A 19,651-nucleotide genomic window follows, 5' to 3' on the forward strand; every position below is an offset into this window, starting at 1 on the left:
GATTGTGTTACAGCAGCCACAGCTACTGAGCTCTGAATTAAGAAAACTGCCTGAAATATCTGTGCCACAGGAGGCACCTGTCACTTTGCTGCATTCTGCATCCCCTTACCAGCATCTTACTTCATTGTAATACTAAGAACAGGAAAGGTAATTAAGAGATGCCAGGAGATGTGAATTCAATTACAGTTTATTGCAAATCCTCAGATATAAAGTAGATTTACAAGGTACAGGTACATTAAATTTTGTCCAAGTGATAATGACAAATATAATTGGCCTTTTAAAATATGAAGACATAAGGAAAAAAGGAGTAAATTGTTTTCTGTGGCTTTCATGTTCAGAATCAAAAACTCAGGAGCATAAGTGATAAACAAAGCACACTGGAGCTCACAGAACAAATTTTTAATGAGAAAATATAATTCAACTCCTACACATTTGTAGCAAATTTTTGAACAGTTTAAAAATTCAGTGACTAAAAGAGTAGTCATTTAAAAAAAAGTTTTATTCAAAAATATATTTTAACTTGCAACAGTAACCACCTGGAAGTGAAGGCAAAAGAGGCCATGAAGCTTCTCTTTTCTTCCTCTTATATAGAGAGGCTTTACTTGTTTTAATAACAACAAAGAAATTTCTCTCCAGGACCCAAATTAAACACTTATTTCAGCCAGATATATCATTGGTCAGCAGGATAAGAATTTAGTCACAGCAAAATTTTCTGTAACCTTTCCAGGGCTATGTTTTTTTAGCACAATGAACCATCCAGGTCATGTGCAGCAGTACTGGCTGCAGAAAGAACATTTTGTTACCTGCTTATGTGGTTTGTGCTGCTGTCACAGCACCACAGTGCCACTAAATATTGTGTCCCTGTTTCACTGCAGAACTTCACAGCCCAGAAACTGTCTTCATTACCTTGAGGGTCATGCTCATCACAGCTTTTACACTGTTGTCTTTATCCATCCAGTGAGTACACCCAGGAGTGTGTAAGCACATGCAGAAAGAGAATATTTCTTCAAATCCCACTCCTCTGAGGATGCCCTGGACCCAGGCCCAAGAGGACCACCAGGGACATGCCTGCAGACTCACCTGCTCAGTATAGACAGCATGTAGGTGAAGAATGCCAACTCAGCTAGAGACACTAACAGATTTGGGAGCCTGGAGCCCACTGAAGATGTAGATCTCTCCCTTCTCTTCCCAATACATTATATTTCTCACAGACTCATTAAATCACAGAGGTTGAAAAGGATGTCCCAGACCACTGAGCCCAACCATTAACCCAACACTGCCAGGCCCACCACTGCTGCTCTTATGTGCCTGGCAGTGAACAGAAAAAAGCAACAGGCTCTTGTCTAAAAGGGTAAGAGGAGTGATAGAGCTTATACAGTGCAGACAGGGGTGCTGGAGCCACTGCCTTCCTGCACATGGAAATTCATGTTCAGAGAGTTGTACCAGGTAGCAGGTGAGGTTTTGGTAAGTTGAAGCTGCAGCACTGTAGGTTTCATCTCCTTCACACTGAAACAGCTCTGGGAGCTCTGCTGAGGCACCTCTAGCTCTAGAAATTAATGGGGAAACTTCACAATAGTGTGTGACCAAGTACCTCTAGATCTGTCACTGCTAATAAAAAGATGACAGGCTTCAAACTAATGCTGCAAGGTCTCTGTACTGGGGCTTGTCAGGCGTGTGCGTCTGGTTGTGTCTAGACTGTGCCTTGAGCTCAGGTTTAGCTTTCAGCAGCTGCCTGGGGAGCACTGCACCTAACTAGTCCTTTTTCTTTGCTTTGTACAAGTGTGGGGTGTAAAGCTTATTGCTAAAATAATTTGGATATATTATCTTTAAGTGACAGGTTGTGTTAACAAATACTTAATCTCTTTAGAAGGAACAATCTATGACTCAAGAATAATGATGTGGTGCAGAGTGCAAGTGTGAAGAGATATCACAGGCTTTGAAAGTATAAGGAATGGATTATACCAGAGGCTCTACAGTTATAAAAAGCTCAGCAATGTTCTGTTCCAGACTGTAAAAGGAATGTGACTTCAAGAGCTGGGTAAGAAAAGCTTTAAACATAATAAAATTAAAAAGGATCAAATATCCAATAAAATTTAAATATTCAATATAAAGTTAGGTGAAATGTAGAACTGTAGACCAATAAAGAAAGATAGGGTGCAGAGTATATTCAAAGTACAAAAATTACCTGAATTGAACCTAAGGAAGAGAATAAAGAAACTCTCAGCATCTGCATTGCAGTCCTCTGAATTTTGGGTGCTGAGGAGTTTAAGCAACCTACCCTGCTTTCCTTTTTCTCAAGAAAAACTGCTGCCATTTGCTTTAAGACCCAGAGGTTCAAAAAAAAAGTTGAGCGAAACTTCATAGAAGTATTAGAAAAACGTATATAATAATCTTAATGTTAATTTATTAACATTTTCCTGTATTAAATATGTAATTAGGTCTGTGACTTTTAACACTGCAAAAATAGCAAGTATTTACTTTTATTAGATTTTCAGACTTTAATTAAGCCAACAATGAATACTCAACTTTGCATATAAGATTTGATTTGTTCCCTAAAACAAAGATTCTGGTACAATAGCTGAAGTTTACACAATGAAAACTTCAGTAGATCATTGTTCTGGTTTTGGCTGGCTTGTATTTAATTTTCTCCATAGTAACTGGTATGAAGCTCTGCTTTGGATTTGTGCTGGAAAGTATTGATAACACAGGGATGCTTTTGTTACTGCTGAGCAGAACTTGCACAGAGCCAAGGCCTCTCCTGCTCCTCACCCCACCAGTGAGGAGCTGTGGAGGAACAAGAGTTGGGAGGGGACACAGCACATGGGACATCCCACAGCACATGGTGCCATGGTCAGCATATAAAGCTGGAGAAGAAGGGAGACAGGGACATTCAGGGTGATGGCATTTGTCTTCCCAGGTCACAGTTACACATGGTGGGGCCCTGCTGTCCTGGAGATGGCTGAACACCTGCCTGCCCATGGGAAGTGATGAATTAACTCCTTGGTTTGCTTTGCTCGTGTGCTGAGCTTTTGCTCTCCTAATAAACTGCCTTTATACGAACTCATGAGTTTTCTCACTTTTACTCTTCCTGTTCTCCTTGCCCTTCCATGGTGGTGTTTGAACAAGGAGCTGCCTGGGGCTCAGCTGTCAGCTGGTGTTAAGCCATGACAGCCACCATGTGAACATGTAGCCTCAGTGAAGATCCAAACTTCCTTGTCTTTGCTCTCCAACAGCCATTCAAATGTCAACCTCCTCAAAATCATACACTACAAGGACTAGGAGGGTTCCACAAATCTCTGCCATCCTTCACGAGTCCACAGATAGCTATTAATGAAGTCACACAGTGTACAGAATTCAAAAATTAACAGTGTTGATAACCAAAGGCATTGGCCATATCTTTGTTCCCCATCTTGTTTAGAAATATTCCTATTTTAAAATATACCATTAGTTCAGACAGCACTGGAGGTGAGCTGCGAATTTTGCTGTGCAGACATCAATCTTCCAAGTAAATCAATGAAAATACATCCAATAAAGTAGCCATGGTCTGAGAAATACTGCCAAGTGAATACCTCTTCATAGTAATTAATCAAAACAGAAGTTGTGAAAATGAATAACTGCATCTGTCTGGCAAATTAAACCTTGAAAATGATTAATAATTTTACATACTGGAGCTGTGCCACTGCAACATAGGTGACTGCAGCCTGTGGGACCTAGAATAGGTAAACTTTATGTTTAGCAAACCAGAAACAGTGGGGTTGCTGTAATCTTCTGCTCCTCACAGGCAGCTTGTACACAACCAGGATGTTGTTGATGTGGGTTTTGAAGCTAACTTCACATATGTCTATAAGTTTAGAGGAGTTGTCTATCAAGATTTAGGTAAATGTAGCTCCAATCTATTTAATTTTACTTTGGTTTTCCATATCACAAAGCAAAGTAAAATTAATTCCTACTACTTTGTTACTTAGTACTAACAAAGCTACTGAGAGATAGACAAGTAGGGTTTTTTAAAGGAAATGGTTGAGTCATCCACAACATTGCAGGAGAAAGCGGGAATCCCTGTCTGTAACCTCATCCCTCCAACCTCCTTACATTTACAAATACCCATCACGATTTCAGCTGATTCCTCCTCTTGCTGCTGGTCTAGCTATCACTGGGCTGGCAGAAGCAAGCAGTGCTGAGCACTCCCTTTGCCAGTTTCTCTCAGGCCATGCAGTTCCTGGGAAGCAGCCTGAGTGCTCCTGAATGTAGGCTGGCTCCTAGAACATGAGGGCTGCTTTCCAAAATGGCACTGTTGAGGTGAGGAGAAAAGGAGGTGGAGCTGACAGCCAAATGTGGCAACATCCTTAAGTAGTGTCAGATTTGTAATCATACACCCTCCGCAGACTTTCTGCACCGGAGCAATTCTCAATATAACACCTGGGACTGGGTTCTATTTTTGTGAGGCTTCAGTGCCTCAGTGGAGTAAAATGCTCAAGGAACTTGCTATACCCATGGATAACATTAATGTTAAAGTTAGGCTCCATGCTTTCTATAGCTTTCAAAATAGGCTTCCCCAGAAAAACTTTTCAGTTTGTTTCTGAATATGGCTGCCCTTTTATACTCAATGAAAAATATAGAAATCACCCAGCAGACTGATTTCAGAATGAAGCAGTGATTTTAGAATCTTCACTGGTAAAAGTGATGCAGAAAGCTTTTCCAGTAACACCACAGGATAAACAGGTGAAGGACATGCTTCAGTTTGTCATGTGTTTATTTTTTAAAATGGCCAGTTTATTTTTTAAAATTATGCCAGTTTAGCTGTTGGTCTGCCACAGTTACTGCTCACATGCTTTACTTTGCAATAGAAAAGTCAGTTTATTTCCACTGTTGATTAACAGGGAAGGACAGGTGATTGATTCTGCCAATGTCTTGGAAAAAGCACAGATAAGCCAAATTTCCTTTTTCTATTTATGCCTTATGGGAATCACTTTAAGCTTGATTTCTTCAGCTGGTTCTACTTGCAGCTGAGGAATCCCATTCATCCTGCCATTGCCAGTACAACCATTTCTCAACCCTGAACAAGACTCTTATAATCAAAAGAATTTTTAAATGTACAAGAAATTTTCATTTTTTACATTTTTTCAAAATATTGAATCTTGAGATAATTATTTTGATCATATTTTCAAGATCTTCCCACAATCAGGAAGGCAAGAGTTTATTTTTTTTAATGACTGTTAATAATTCTATTAAAGTACCAAAAAATAACACAACACATGTTGTAACTATAGCAATAAAATATCAAGAGTTGGCAAAAACATTCTCTTTTCCTTTTTTTCCCTACTCTTTTTCTGCAGAGAATCTATAATAGACAGAGCTGTGTCAAAACCTGCAGTCTTAAGTCCTTATTTGTTTCCAGTCTGGTATTGCATTTCCCAGGGCAAGACATAGGAATATACTTCAGAATTCAATCCTTCATTTCCCCCAGAAAACAAAAAAACCTCATGATTTAAGATATTTGGGGAGACAGCACACAATTTTTTCACTTCACATCCCCTAAAAAGGACTCCCCAGTGGAAGAGAAGGGCAGGGCTGTGCTGTGTTAAAAGTTTTCAGCACCAAAACCCAGACCTGTCAGGGAATCCATTAATGAGTTTTGGTGTTAATACATTAGGGCCTGCTGGGTGGAGGACAAAAGAAGTCTGGAAATGGACAGACTCTCAGACACTTAAATGGCCATTCACACATGCTTTTTCTTCATTTTATAGTTGTAATCTTATGCTGGTTTTTACCACTTTGAACTACAGAGACACATTCTGCATTAATTTTTATCTGTAAAATTTTATTGAATACTTGAACAGACCAAAGAGAATATTTCATTGAAATTTAGAGCAATGTAAGTTAAGCATAATTTTTATTATTTGGAAGTTGTTCTAAAATAATGAGTGCATTTACCAGGAAGAATCTTGTTCACCTAAGCTTTGAATAAATAAATTACTTGAAAAGCACAAGGGAATATTATCCTCAAAATACCCTAAATGTAGGGATGTACAATTCTGAAGTCTTTGGATTTTTTTTGTCATATATAAATAGTATAGATAATATCCATCAAATAATCTAATGATAAATAAAACATACAGTAAACCCAGGTGTTTGATGTTACAGGCAAGGCAGCAAGAAATTATTGAAATCCTCAAGGCTCCAAGCAGATGTTGAAAAATACAATTTGGCTGGCTTTTGGGTACATAAAAATAAACTATGTGCTAAAAATATTTGAATAATTCAAGTGTTTACTCAGTATTAAGAAGCAACAAATTGATTAACAAGAGCACAGAAAGCAATAAGTATATGCAACAGGTTTAATGAAACTGGATTCTTTTTGGTAGCTCTGGTGAGTGATACTTGACACTGAAGTCAATATTTAACTTTGAAATCTGTGTTGCTTGCACTTATTTATACAGAAATTTTGTTCATAGCAGGTAGGTTGGAGCAGATTAAAGATCCCTTCCAACCTAAAGCTTTCTGTGACTTTAAATAAAACAGAGATACATAGCAGAATTCATATCTTAAGAAGAATAAGACATTTAATTAGCATATGATTGCTTCTTGCTGCATTAACATTTCTTATGCATTGGTCAGTTCAGAGTCCTTGCTGATCAAGCAGATAATACTCATTATTTCCAGATGTTTCTCTTCTCACAACTGTATTTCCATGTTCTTAAAAAACTTAAATTGGTAGCTGGAATGTGTTCAAATAATCATGTCTTAATCTTGGTTTTTGTTGAGTAAGAACCTTAAATTTCACTGCGAAAGACATGGTCTTGAAAATAATTTAAAGTGAAAAAATTGAGTTTTGTCAATAAAATAGCTTCAAAGGTATATTCAAGTGCTCCAGTGGGTTTTACATTCTTTGAAGAGATGAAGCCTCAGGCCCTGAGAGATTTGCTGTTCCCAGGAAGGGTAGGAATGCACAGCTGCCCCAGAAGGGCTGGGCCTGGTGAGACAGAAGCTTCCAGAAGGAACCATGCTGGTGCCCACAGCCTGCGCAGGAGTGAGCCCCAGGGCTGCCACAAGGTCTCTCTTGCTGCCCACCCTGGAATATAATGTCGTTGAGAACCCTCACTCCACAAGTGCTGTGGATGGAAGCAAGATGGAGGGCACAGGGTGTTGTCCTGGGTTTCTTATTCATGTTTCTTCTTCCTTTTTCTTCATGGGTTTGGGTGGCATTTTGTAATTGGGGAGAAAAGTCCCCATTGTGGGCTCTTTGGGATCAGTTATTGGGTTAAAAGGGAACATAATCTAGGTGTCAGTTCTTAATTGGATAGTTTATAGAGGGGCTTGACAGCTGGCTTGCAAGCAAAGCTGAGTTATAGAAGAGAAACAATTGATTTTCCAGTGTATCTATAGCAAAGAAGAAGACATGGCCGTCAGCATGGAAACAGATTAGAAAAGATACGTGAAGATTTTTGTAAACTAGACTACATGCATAAGTAGATGTGTATATGTGCCTTATTAAATTTCTGTAAAACTTTCGCTAATTATATTGACGTTAATTGCTTTGCATCAATGAATATAATAAGTTATTGTGATGTAGTTGATGACTTAAGATCACGTTTTGTTAAGAGTATATAAGCTGGAAAACACACAGAATAAAAAACTTTTTTCTTCTTAGACCCTGATCATGTGTATGTCATGTCCAACCTAATGGTGACATTAGTTTAGCCTTAAAAAACCTTGTAAACAAGAGATTGTTGGCCATTTTGTGCCTTCTACTGAAAAGCTGCCAAACTCACAGTAGTGAGACTGTTTTATTCATAAGAAATAATAAACACCTGAGTCCAAACATAAATTACTGCCTCAGGTGCCTTCAATCCAGACCCAGAGAAACCAATGACTGGTACCACCACACACAAAGAGCCCACAGCATGGCCAGAGGAACAACCAGCACAACTGTGAGTGTGTCTCTGAGGGAGCCTTTGCCCCTAAATAATCAACATTTCACTCCCTCCTTTGATCAACTGCTCTCAATGTGCCTAAATTGCTTCTTGTGTATGAGTATTTGGCACATTGGGTGACAGCTCAACAGGAAGCAAGTTTTATGATTTCCAGAGTGGCTTTCATATCTAAGCAATTAACAACTTAAAATTCTGGTTTGAGCTAATGAAGATGTATTTAAGAAAGTCAGGGGGAATTAGGGCTGTATTCATTTAATCATTAGACATCTGTGCTGATCAGATAAACCACTTTGTCAGCTTCATTGACTGCCCTGACTAAGTGTCAGTAACCACCATGTGAGCCCAGAAAATTTGCTGCTGTGTGGTACCTACATGGCAGGGTTTGATAAAAGGTCAGTGTTGGGGCAGAGCTACATTTAATCTCTGACCCACCCTTCAGCTATGGGTGAAAATTCAGGTCAAACACATCCTTCCTGATTTTACAGCTACAAGTGAAAAAGGCTGGATGATATTTATTTCTTTCAAAGCCTGTGACTACAAATTCATCTTTAGAAAAGATTTAAAAGGTCTGACTGGGCCTCCATTTTATGAAACAGGAGGCTTTTCAGACATACTCATTCAGTTCAAGTTTAAGGTAAACCCTTGGCTCATTCTGCCTGGGACAGAGACACCTCATATTCTTGCCGTGGAATTAGTGTCCATTGTAAAAATATACAAAGAAACATATGTTCTAGTCCAATCACCAAATTATCATCAAATTTCATCTGCCTCAAGAACTGGAGTACCAAGGACTGCCAAGTGGGCAGATCAGGAAGTGTTTGATGGAGGAGCACCAGGTAGCGCTAGCTTTTATCAATGGCTTCTGAGGTAATGTTGGTCTTGCTGATAAAGGAAAAATTTTAAGGTCCTCATAACAAGTTCTCTTAATCTTAAAGTGTGGTGTAGAGACCTTAGTAGCAACAAATAGAAGAACTATTATATCAAAAAAAGGCTTATAAGCAAACATTAGTGGGAGAAATTACAAAAGCCAAAGATGACTCCTCCCAGTCTGGCCCTTTCCTTCTTCCTTCATAGGTGCTCTGTGGTCAATGTACTCATGCACCTTTACTGTCCTGCATCTTTAAAAATGAGTCTGTGAAAATCAAGATATAGGCTGAATTCTATAATTTGGCTTGACATGACATGGTAGATGGATCATCACACACCTTTCTTTGAGAGGGAAACCTGCTCTGCAGCTTGGAAAGGTGGTGCACAGCCAAATGTCAGCTCTGAAAGGCTTGAGTGAAGACTGGGAAGGATCGGTGGGAGTACTATAGGCTGTATGGTCAGCAAAATGGAAAAACTGATAAACCCACACATCTGTGTGAGAATGAGCAGAGTCCTTAGAGATGAAGAACTTAAAATGCCATTTTTTAGATTACTAGATTTTTAGTTTAACAAAAGCTTATTGAGATTTTTAAGCAGGTGTTAAATCAAGTTTTGGACAACATTCTTTGAATTAGGAAGTGATATGAGTGATGATTTTTCTATTCCTGGTGCTTTCTGTCTACTGGAAAAAGAAAACTTGGAGTAAATATTGATAAATCCCCTTTTCTGAATTACACTTGTCTGGGCAGAAACACACATATTTGCTTGAAAAACACAATTACATTTTGAAAAAAGAATAAATTGAAAAAATGTTACAGCATTTCATGCCCTTCACCAATTTCATAATGGAATTCTCTGACTTGTAAATTCAGTTGTTATAATTATTATTTTTCTTAAAGTCAGACAGAAATATTGATTCTTGTGTTTCACAGCTTTGTAAGATGTTCCCTCTTTTTTTCATCAGCACCAAAGGTTCATAAAGACGTGAGCAAACTCATTTATGCCTTCAGGGGTTTTTTTCTTAATAAGCTTCTGCAGTAACTAATTGGAAAGCAGACACATGTTCTTCTGTTGTTCTTTTCAATACATTGATCATTTCTATACTGAAAAACTTATTGTAAGCAGAATGCTGAGATAATACCATAATTCCTTTGAGGTCCTGCAAAACCTAATCTGCTGCGCAGAAAAGACTGTTCTGAAATAGTTATTTTCTAAATTAGGCTGCTTCTGGATGTAGCAACAATAATGAAGAGCTTCTCATCAATTAATGAGAAGTTATTCTGATTTTCTTTTGTCTTTGCATCATTTACTGTTTTCTTCTATCCTGCTAATCACACAATTATAATTATAAGTTGGGAAATCTGTATACAAAGTAATCTAAGTTTCCATCCCATATAAGATTTACATGTTGAAGTAATAATTTGATCAGACATAAATTTAGCTGGCATTTTAAAATTCACACTCATTCACCTCAGAGGTAGTAGAAGGACTTTTTAACAGGTGACACCTGATTTTAAGGTTTTTAAGTATTAGTGGAAAATGTAAAATCTGTATTAGTTGTTTTAGAACAGTCATAGTGAAACCAGCCTAACACAAGCTCCCAGAACTACAACAACAAAAAAAAGGAAATTCCACATTCCTGAGTATCTGAAACTATGTTGCCAGTTTGATCACATGGTACAAGATGGTTGGATGCATGCTTACCTTCAATGCCTTTATTTTAATCGTACAGAACTAAATTAATCAGGCTGCCACATGTTCTGCCTTTACTTTGTGAATGGAGAGCAGGACACTTGGCTTGGAACCCGAATTGTGTGATCGCTCGACTCTGTAAAGAGAAGAGCAGAATTAAGATGTAATGCTCACTTTTCATTTCTAGACTTGTGAAATAGCTATTTAATGAGGAATAGAATAATATTTCTAACTTACATTTTACTATTTTAATTCTTTGATATTACTCAAATTATTGCTGTGTGTGCTCCATCCTAAACCACATCTTGGGACAGTCATAACTTCTGTTCTCAGCTTCTTTTTTCTCCAGTACTTGTTCCTTTGACTTTTTTTCCATGCAGAGATGGATTCCCAGTCACTCATGTGGCATTTCCAGGATATTAGTGAAGATTACAAAAGGAGAAATAGTTGTTCCTTCCTTCCAAAACTCACATTATTGGGTACTCAGATATAAACCAACTTTAGTCTGTTTGAATTTTTTGAACAATCTGTACACCTTTGTCAATCACCTCTCACCCATATTCTCATGCCTATCCCTTTCCTGACTCTCCTCTCTGCACAACTCTCTTAAATGCTGAATAAAAAATAAATCAATATGCATTTATTAATTTTTCTCCTTTTGTAACTTCTCTGAAATTCTCCACCATCTTTCAGTTGCCATCTTTGAAAGCAGCAACAACTCTAACATTTCTTTCCTTCAGCTTGACACCAGATATTATTGCTCAGTTCTCCCTTCCCCCCTTTTCCCCTTTTTCTTGGAGAAATCTTTATATTTTCTTTTCTTGGGCAGCCTAGCATACTTTTAGCAAATGTCCTAACCAACTGAGTCACTACGGCTGTGCAGCATGACTGCTGCTCTATCAGCCTTTTCTCTTCATGCAACAGTCTGCTGGTTTTCTCTCTTCAAAGTCCTCCTTTAAACTCTCTTCTGTCATTAGACTGATGTGTTTTACCTGGACACAGAAGAAAGTGCATAGAAAGGCTCATTAATAAGTACTCAAACACCTTCTGGGAATAAGACATACAAAGTGTGGGTATGGATTATATTTCCATTTTGTGTGAACTATAGCAATCAATCCATCATGTTCTTGAGGAAAGAAGGCAAAGTTACTGATCTGAAGAAATGGCTATAATGGAATAGAGAGTTCATAGCAATGACACAAAGTTTAGGAGGCACCTTGAACATGTCTGTTGTGTCTGTCTGATCTCCCTTTCAGAGCAGAAAATAAATCCTAAAGAAGTGAAGGGCCTGCTTGGTAATAGCTCTGAACATATATATTGTTTGCAATTTAAGCTTGCTTGAACTGGTATCCAGCATTTTGAGTCACATAGCTTCAGGCAACAATTTTTAGAGGCAAGGACATTTATATTAAAAAAAAGGATAGTGTCAGAGCAAGGTTATCAGGAATCTCAAAATATTTATAAATGTTTTACATGTACATCCCTGCAGAGGCAAGTTGAAAAGGGGGAAAGAGATAAAGAGGCAGGTGATAAACTACACTATCATCTGCCTTTAAGATTTCTGAACTGGGAGTTATAATTCACTACCCTCTTTAGAACTGCAATCCTCAAGGTTGGATGAGCTTTTCTTCCACAGCTGATCCTCACAATCAATTCAGAATATGACTTTCATGGCTGCAACCCAAAACATTGCATCTACAGGTTTAGCACAGATGTTGCCTGAACCATGCTCACATGAGATCTGCAGGAACATCTTTCTGGCACAGATAATAAGTGGGTTTTTTGTTCTTACTGCACCTGCTCATTACAGAGAATAGAGTCAGGTACTCTTTAAATAGGCAGATGGGTTACTACAGCTCAGAAAAGAGTCAGCTACTCCTGAAATAGACTGGTGGGTTCCTACAGCTGTCTGATGTGGAAGCATTAACCTTGTTCTGCTGCAGTTACATCTTTCTTGACATGCAGGCAGGATTTGCTGCACACAAGCACTGAGGGCAGAGCTGTTCCCTTGGTTTTAATGCCATTGCAAAATTAATAGAATGGACTGCACTACCTGTTGTGTATATTTATCATAAGGACTCGGCCTCAGTTTAGATTACATGTTTCCACTTCAATTGGAACAGGAAGACTTCTATTGGACTGTTCAAGTATTATTTTTACAAACCTTCTTGATTATTGGTCTTCTTCACCATGCACATAATGTCAGTTTAGCCTGTTTATATTCCACCTACTGTTATGTGAAATTATTTCATGGATGGAGTGAATTTCAAATAAAATATGCATGAAATTAAGTCTTTTATTTCTCTCATTAACAGTAATAGCACTTACAGCAAAAGATTTCCCATCCAGTGGGATATTTTTTTTAATAATAATAATAAATACTCAGCCCAATTTTATGAGGAAGCTCCATTTCCTCTACAATTTTTGTAAAACTGACATATGAGTTCATGACTAAATGTCTTGCTGTCTCTGTGTTTATTTGTGTGACTACCCACTTTGGCATGCTGATTTGAAATACTAATTGCAATAATTTCCCTGCTTCTTTTCCTCAGTAAAGTGCCCTGCAGAAAGAGACTGTCAATTGCATTTTTTGTGGTTCTTTCAACACAGAATAAGAACAGGGAAGCAAAACCTTGGCAATCTCCATGAAAGGAGGTTCTTATTCTATTTTGCCTCAAATTTATATTAATTGTTAGAAATAGTTCAAAAGCTGAAAATATTATATCAAACCTCTACTTTTTTTGTGACAGGTTAAGCTTTAAATTCAGATTAAAAGGTGGATGGATATTTTGGGAAATCAAGTCATTCAGATGGTAAGAAGTAGCTGTGGTGATAGCATGCAGTGCTGGTTTTGGCTGGTGTAGCCAATTTTCTGCACAGTGACTGGTGTGGGACTGTGTTTTGAATTTGCGCTGAACACAGTGATGACAACAGAACAGGCTTTACACAGAGCCAAGGCCCTTCTGATGTTCATGCTGCCATGCTGGTGTGGAGACTGGAAATGCTTGGGATGTTGGGAGAAGACACAGCCAGGACAGCTGACCCAAACAGACCAAAGGGGTGTTCAGTGCCATATCACGTTGTGCTCAGGATATAAAGTGAGGGGAAGAAAGAAGAAGTGGGGGGTGCATTTGGAGTCATGACATTTGTCTTCCCAAATCACACGTGATGGATGTCTGCTGTCCTGGAGATGGCAACATCTGCCTGCCCATGGAAAGCAGGGAATTCATTCCTTGTTTTGATTTGCTTCTGTGAGCAGCTTTTTCTTTCCCCTTAAACATTTTTTATCTCAACCTATAAGTTTACTGTCTTTTTCCTTTCTGATTTTCTCCCTGATCTGACTGGTGGTAGAGTAGATGTGTGGCTGCCTGGGCTTCGCTGCTGGTAGGGGTTAAACCATAGCACATGCAAAAGTTATCTCAGTAATTTCAGAAAGGGAGTAAATTGTAAAAGCCCTGTTCCTTTGGTAGCTTCCATAGTCCACACAAAGAAGGGAAAAAAATTTTCAATGTCCCGTGCCAGTCATGATTTGAGAAGTGGCTATTCTCTGACTGTGTCTGAGCATTAAATGGGCCCCATGGCAGGCAAACCAAGTGCAAGAGGTGATGTTCACCTGAGAGGACTCGGAAGGAGTGGAAACAAACTTTTCTTCTTGGCTCTAATAATGATAACTGTACTATCAAAAAGCCTAGGTGACAGTGTTTTGCTCTGGAGTCCCTTAAGCAACACATTTCTCAGGCACAAATCACAAATATGTCACTCTTAAGGAATGCATAATGTAAGTAGACGTGTGGATGAGCAGACCTAGACCAATGGGGACAAGAAGTGAGGAAATTCTGGTTGGCGTATTTTACCATTTGTAAGTGTCTTGAAGGAGAAATTTTTAATGGCTTTTGGTTCTGTGGAGCAGCAGCTTGGTCCTGTGTTTGAGAATATGGGACTTCGTAGGCACTGCTGTCATATGACAATCCCTTCAGAATTCAAATACGTGGCACTAGAAAGGTAGTGAGCAGCAAAGTGTTTAGCAGAGGAACCAGTCAAGTGAAGTTACTTGTTTTATGAGGTTTTGACTAAATCCAGGCTTTAAAATATGAATTTCAACAGTGTTACTAGGGCTTTAAGTGTGCCTACACATGTAACAATAATACGGTGTAGAAACAAAACTTTTACGTCTCATAGAAATTCATTAACACAGATGTTTCTTGGAAGACAACACTAAGATGTAACAAAGAAACTTAAAATTACAGTGCTGCGAGCATGGAACTAAATCACCATGCGCTCATCCACAGAATGGATGTTCCACCTTTTATATCTTTTATACCCCCCCCCAAATTCTGCCAGTCAAATCTGTCTTAACATACACGTAATTTCATCCCTTTAATTGTGAGAGCCAACCTTCACATTACCCATCTAGAACATTTCTGATTTAACGGGAAGAAGACAGGAGAAAGTTTCATTCATGAGAGTTTAACTCTTTCAGAACAGACAGTCCCATTGCTCATTGGCCAGCTGCATGTCACACATTCATGTTAGGGCTTTCGTGCATTTTTTGTGGAAGGAGAGAGACTAGACTGGAAACAATCATGTCCTGGCTGGTGCTGAGTACCATTTTACAAAAGCTTACCACTGTCCTATTAGGTTAAAATCCACAGGAGGTAAATACAGTAAAGTCGATGTGGTTTGAGGCCTAATCGGGAAATCTTGAGCCCAAAAGAGTAAAGACAGATTTCCAGTTTTGAGACTGATTCAGCCCCTGCATTCTGGTGAGCAAATTTCTCTTGTGTCTTGCATCCTACCCACAAGGCACAAGCCTGGCTGAGTCAGGTGGTTAAATCAAATGGAGTCCCATTGTGTTGCCAGAGTAACACAAAATTCAGGAGGAAGACCATGACACATTTTGATTCCCCTCTATAAAATGAACAAAATAACACCTACTGCAGCAGATGCTGCTGAGTTCATTAGCTAGTGTATGTATTCAATGTGCTGAAGAAAAGCAGAGATTTTATGCTTGTTATATTGTAGATAAATATTTGAATAATAATCTTGTATGTTAAATGGGAATTGAACACAGTGTTACAGCATGAAGTTTCCAAATTTTGTAGCCTGTGGACCAAAATCATCTCACTGGATTTCTTCATAGTAGTTTAATTGCGTTCTCCAAGTCTCAATTCAATCTCCTTTGTGTAGAAGTTGTAGGAAGTGGATCAGAGATTTCCTTCTCTTTTGGACTCAGGTTCAAAGTCCTGAAAGATAAATGTCCATTGGTGGCAAAAAGATGTCTCCATCATACTGAGGTTTGTGAAAAGGGGGGCTGGCCTCCATTTATATAAATATATGAAACAAGAGTCCCCTAGAATATCCTGTGACACTGCAATACCACCCTGACTTTACTGTCCTGCCAACTGGTGATCAGAGCCCTCCAGTCTAAGTGAGGAAGACTTTTAAGGTAAGAAGAGACATTAAATCTGAAAAAAAGGCAACCATAATGAATTATTAGTTTTCTGTAAACAATGGTGAAAATAAAATATCTGCTAAAGCCTTGAACCAGCCATAGCTAATGTGATCCTGTGTATATGCTTAGTGATGTCAATACTCAAAGTTATTTTGAGTAATTAGTAAAAGGCATGGATGTTGCATTTCAATTACCTTTTCTCAACTATAAAGTATGTAGTCTTATTATGGTTGTGTGCATTTTGGGATTGTCTGCTTTTTGCCATCTTTATTTTATGGCATGATATCTATTTCTGTGATGTAACAAGTCAGTGTAACATTTCTTACTCAAATGGTCTTGTTAAAAAAGACATTGTTTAAAAATGAATAATTATTATTATGGGCAGCAAAATAAAATAAATTGGCTGCAGGAAGTGCTCTCTGTGAAAGAAAATTAGTTTGGTATCTTTCTGTTAAGTGTTTTTCACAGCCAGTGGATGGCTAAGTGCCCATTTGTCCTTGGAAATAAGTGTGACAAAAGAGGTTAGAACACAGCAGTTCTTCTTTTCAGAAGTTTTTGCCTAGTAAGAATTCCTAATGAGAAAAATCAGGAATTGATTTGAGATGGTAATGGCACCCTATAAAAATGTGTCACTTAAATATCTCAAGTTCATGAAAATAGTAACTTATGACTTTTCTAGACCAACAAAAATCCTGTTTTCAGAGACCTTCTCCCAGCTAATGTTCTCCTTTTTCTTTTAAACTAAGTCTACTTAAAATAAGAGATCTAAAAGAGGACCTTTTATAAAGTTTATAGACAGATGAATTATGGAACTATAAAGTTTATAGACAGATGAATTATGGAACTATGAGACTTGCTTTACATGTGAAAGTTTACATCTTTTTAAAATGAAAAAAGGCTGTAAATGACAAAAAAATATATATATGGAATTGGTGATCTGTCTTTTCCTCTCATTGTATAAATAAGTCTGAATTCTGCAGGAGGATGATGTGAGTATCCACCGACACACAGAAAATGCAAATATCAGAAAAATGCATCAAGTAACTTGTGCTGCACAGAAATGCGGGTGGGGGGATTTATTTTCTTGGTCAGTCACTTGAGTGTTTCCTGGTTCACAGACATGAGCATTCTTGTCACAGACCTTCAGTCCACATCTCCTTATGAATCCATTATTGCATCTTCAAATGAACAAAGGAGGAAAGATAAACAAATCAGCTGAAGGCAGCAAAAGGACATGACCAGTTTATGGAAAATGCACTATGAAAACATGATGGAAAACAATTTACAGAGAGGTTGCATAATCGACCAAATTGCTTCCAGCTACCAGCAGCTATGTAGGGACCACTGGGCTGTGTTGCTCCACAGCAGATCTCTTCTACTTTTCCTTTTCAGAAACTGTACCTAATTTTCTTCTCTCATTGTTTATTTTCTGTTACCTCATGTTTTTAAGAATATAGCTTCTAATATTTTTTTCACTCCTTTCATGAGATCTTCAATACAGTTGAGATTTATTCTTTAATGTTAAAAATATGTTTCAGGGAGGAAAATTATTTATATAGGCCATTGCCTATTTTTTAAAAAGTTTTTCAAAATGCCTCTTAAATGGCCATCTGTCTAACCTAGTTGGTCCTGCTTCATTCAAACCCCTTGTCTGTAACTGAACAAGTAGAGACTTGGATACAAAACATCACCAGAAGAGAAGAAAAAGTGCATCAAATTTGGTTAACAAAATATAAAAACTTGAAGGTCAAGTGAGTTTTTAAAGTGTTGGAGCAGAGTTATATTTTTATGATCCAAAAAACATGTCTACAAAATTGAGAGACCTAAATAAATAACAGAGCAATAAATCATAGTCTGCCATTCTGTCTTAATTCATTTCAGTGAAATTGCTGTGCAGAGTCATTGGACTGGTCAAGCCCATGAAGAAATTCAGTAAGTTACTATTTTTTGGGACATGATGGATACATTCATTAAGATTGACAATTGCTTTTAATTATAGAAGTTGAATTCTTCAAGGCAAGTAATTGATATTTACTGTAGAAATTCCTTTAATTTCTAAAAAGTGGCTATGTAGGATATATATAGAAAAGAAAAATGCAAAACATCTGAATATACATTTATATCCCACTTTTATGCAAGATTAGTATTTGAGTGGTGAAAAGTGACATTTTTCACCAGATTTCTTCAGATAAGTAATAGCCAAGACAGCTGGCTGATGCTTACTTTATGTAACCATTATAACATAGCTAACATAGCTTTAATTTTTGTAAATGTGGGGAAAAAAGGGAAGCAATGGACATGAGGTATAATATGGGAAAATTGGCTTTTGTAAGAAAAAACTCCCCCAATGATGATGTTCAACACTGAGATAGCAACCCAGAGAAGCTGTGAAACTTTATCCTTGGAGATATTCAAACTTCAGCTGGACAAGAATGTGAGCCTTGCTCTTCAAGGGTTTGAGGTTTAATGAAACAGCCAAAACTGTCTTTGGTTCAACCTCCTACTGAAAGCAGGGACATCCTCAATGACCTCCTGAGTTCTCATCCAAACTAAATCATTTTGTGATTTGTGGTCTTAGGCCAATCAACAAAAGTTTTTTCTTGTATACTATCCTCGTAGTGCTATCCTTGTAGATGCTAACCATTTTCAGTATAGGTCTTCATTACTAGCATCCATTGTATTTGCAGAAAAGTGACATAACAGAATTCTTTTTCTACTCCCTATACACATAGGAAACAAGTTTTGAATAAGCAACCAATTGCCAGGAAACTTGATGGGTTTAAAAAGCCCTTAACTTGTCAGGCTTTGATTTTCACACTAAATATTAGTGTTCTTCCATGACATTGAATAAGAGAACAAACACCACCATAATAAAAAGTAGGTCAATGGCCATGCTGTCTGAGCACTTGGCCATTCATAATTTGCCTCTGCTCTATTCAGAGTTCATCTATAAATATGACCAGTCACTGCTGTGTTATGAAATAACTGAGTGTCTGAAATATGAGTGAAAGAGAGAAGCTTTGATTAAAATTTGCAGCTTGCAGCATACTCCTAAGGATGCTGTCTGGAAAAGATAAGGATTCATCTCACACATATACAAGCTGGAGAAATTGGCAGACAGGAACATCATGCAGTTTAACAAAGGGAAAAAAATAAATCCTGCATCTGGGGAGGAGCCTCATGCACCAATATATGCTGGGGATTGCCCATCTACAAAGCAGCTGTGCAGAAAAATACCTGAGGTTCCTGGTGGACACAAGGTGAACACGAGCCAGCAGAGTGTCCTTGCAGCACTGAAAGACTCCTCAGATGCCTTTTAGGCAAAGTATTGCCAGCAGCTCCAGGGAGATGTTCCCTCCTCTCTCCTCAGCACTGGTGGGAGGACACCTGGAGGACTGTGCATGTCTCAGGAGGGACAGGAGCATAATGAAGATTATCCAATCTCCAGAGAGACTGATGGAGGGACTGCAGCGTCTCTCTGATGATGAAAACCTGGGACAGTCGGGATGGTTCAGCCCAGAGAAGAGAAGGCTCAAAGGAACATAAATGCACAATACATTTATATAATGATTTTAATACAATGCAAATAATATTATTATAAATATAGGTAATATATAGCAAATTTATATAAAAATCTTAAGGGAGGATGTGAAGAAAACAGAGGCAGGCTCTCTTCAGTGATGCCCAGTGGTAGAACCAGAGGCATAAA

The 19,651-nt window shown here is 38.1% G+C and overlaps 1 long non-coding RNA gene across 3 annotated transcripts in view; it reads right to left on the reverse strand.

Moving 5' to 3' along the window:
• The window catches only part of LOC113458565 (uncharacterized), a 59,725-nt gene extending 40,306 nt beyond the window's left edge, over positions 1-19,419 (reverse strand). Inside the window, exons 1-3 of one of the 3 annotated variants that reach the window (XR_003378928.2) lie at positions 19,180-19,419; positions 10,728-11,482; positions 10,503-10,626 (exon numbers count right to left, since the gene is read on the reverse strand). This is a non-coding gene — a long non-coding RNA (uncharacterized LOC113458565). Of the gene's footprint in view, positions 1-455; positions 7,378-10,502; positions 10,627-10,727; positions 11,483-19,179 lie in introns of those variants that run through there. The other 2 variants (XR_003378929.2, XR_003378927.2) reach the window with 2 other exon arrangements.
• Positions 19,420-19,651: the final 232 nt, after the last annotated feature.

Source organism: Zonotrichia albicollis, chromosome 1 (assembly GCF_047830755.1).
Source record: "Zonotrichia albicollis isolate bZonAlb1 chromosome 1, bZonAlb1.hap1, whole genome shotgun sequence".
Classification (NCBI taxonomy): domain Eukaryota; kingdom Metazoa; phylum Chordata; class Aves; order Passeriformes; family Passerellidae; genus Zonotrichia; species Zonotrichia albicollis.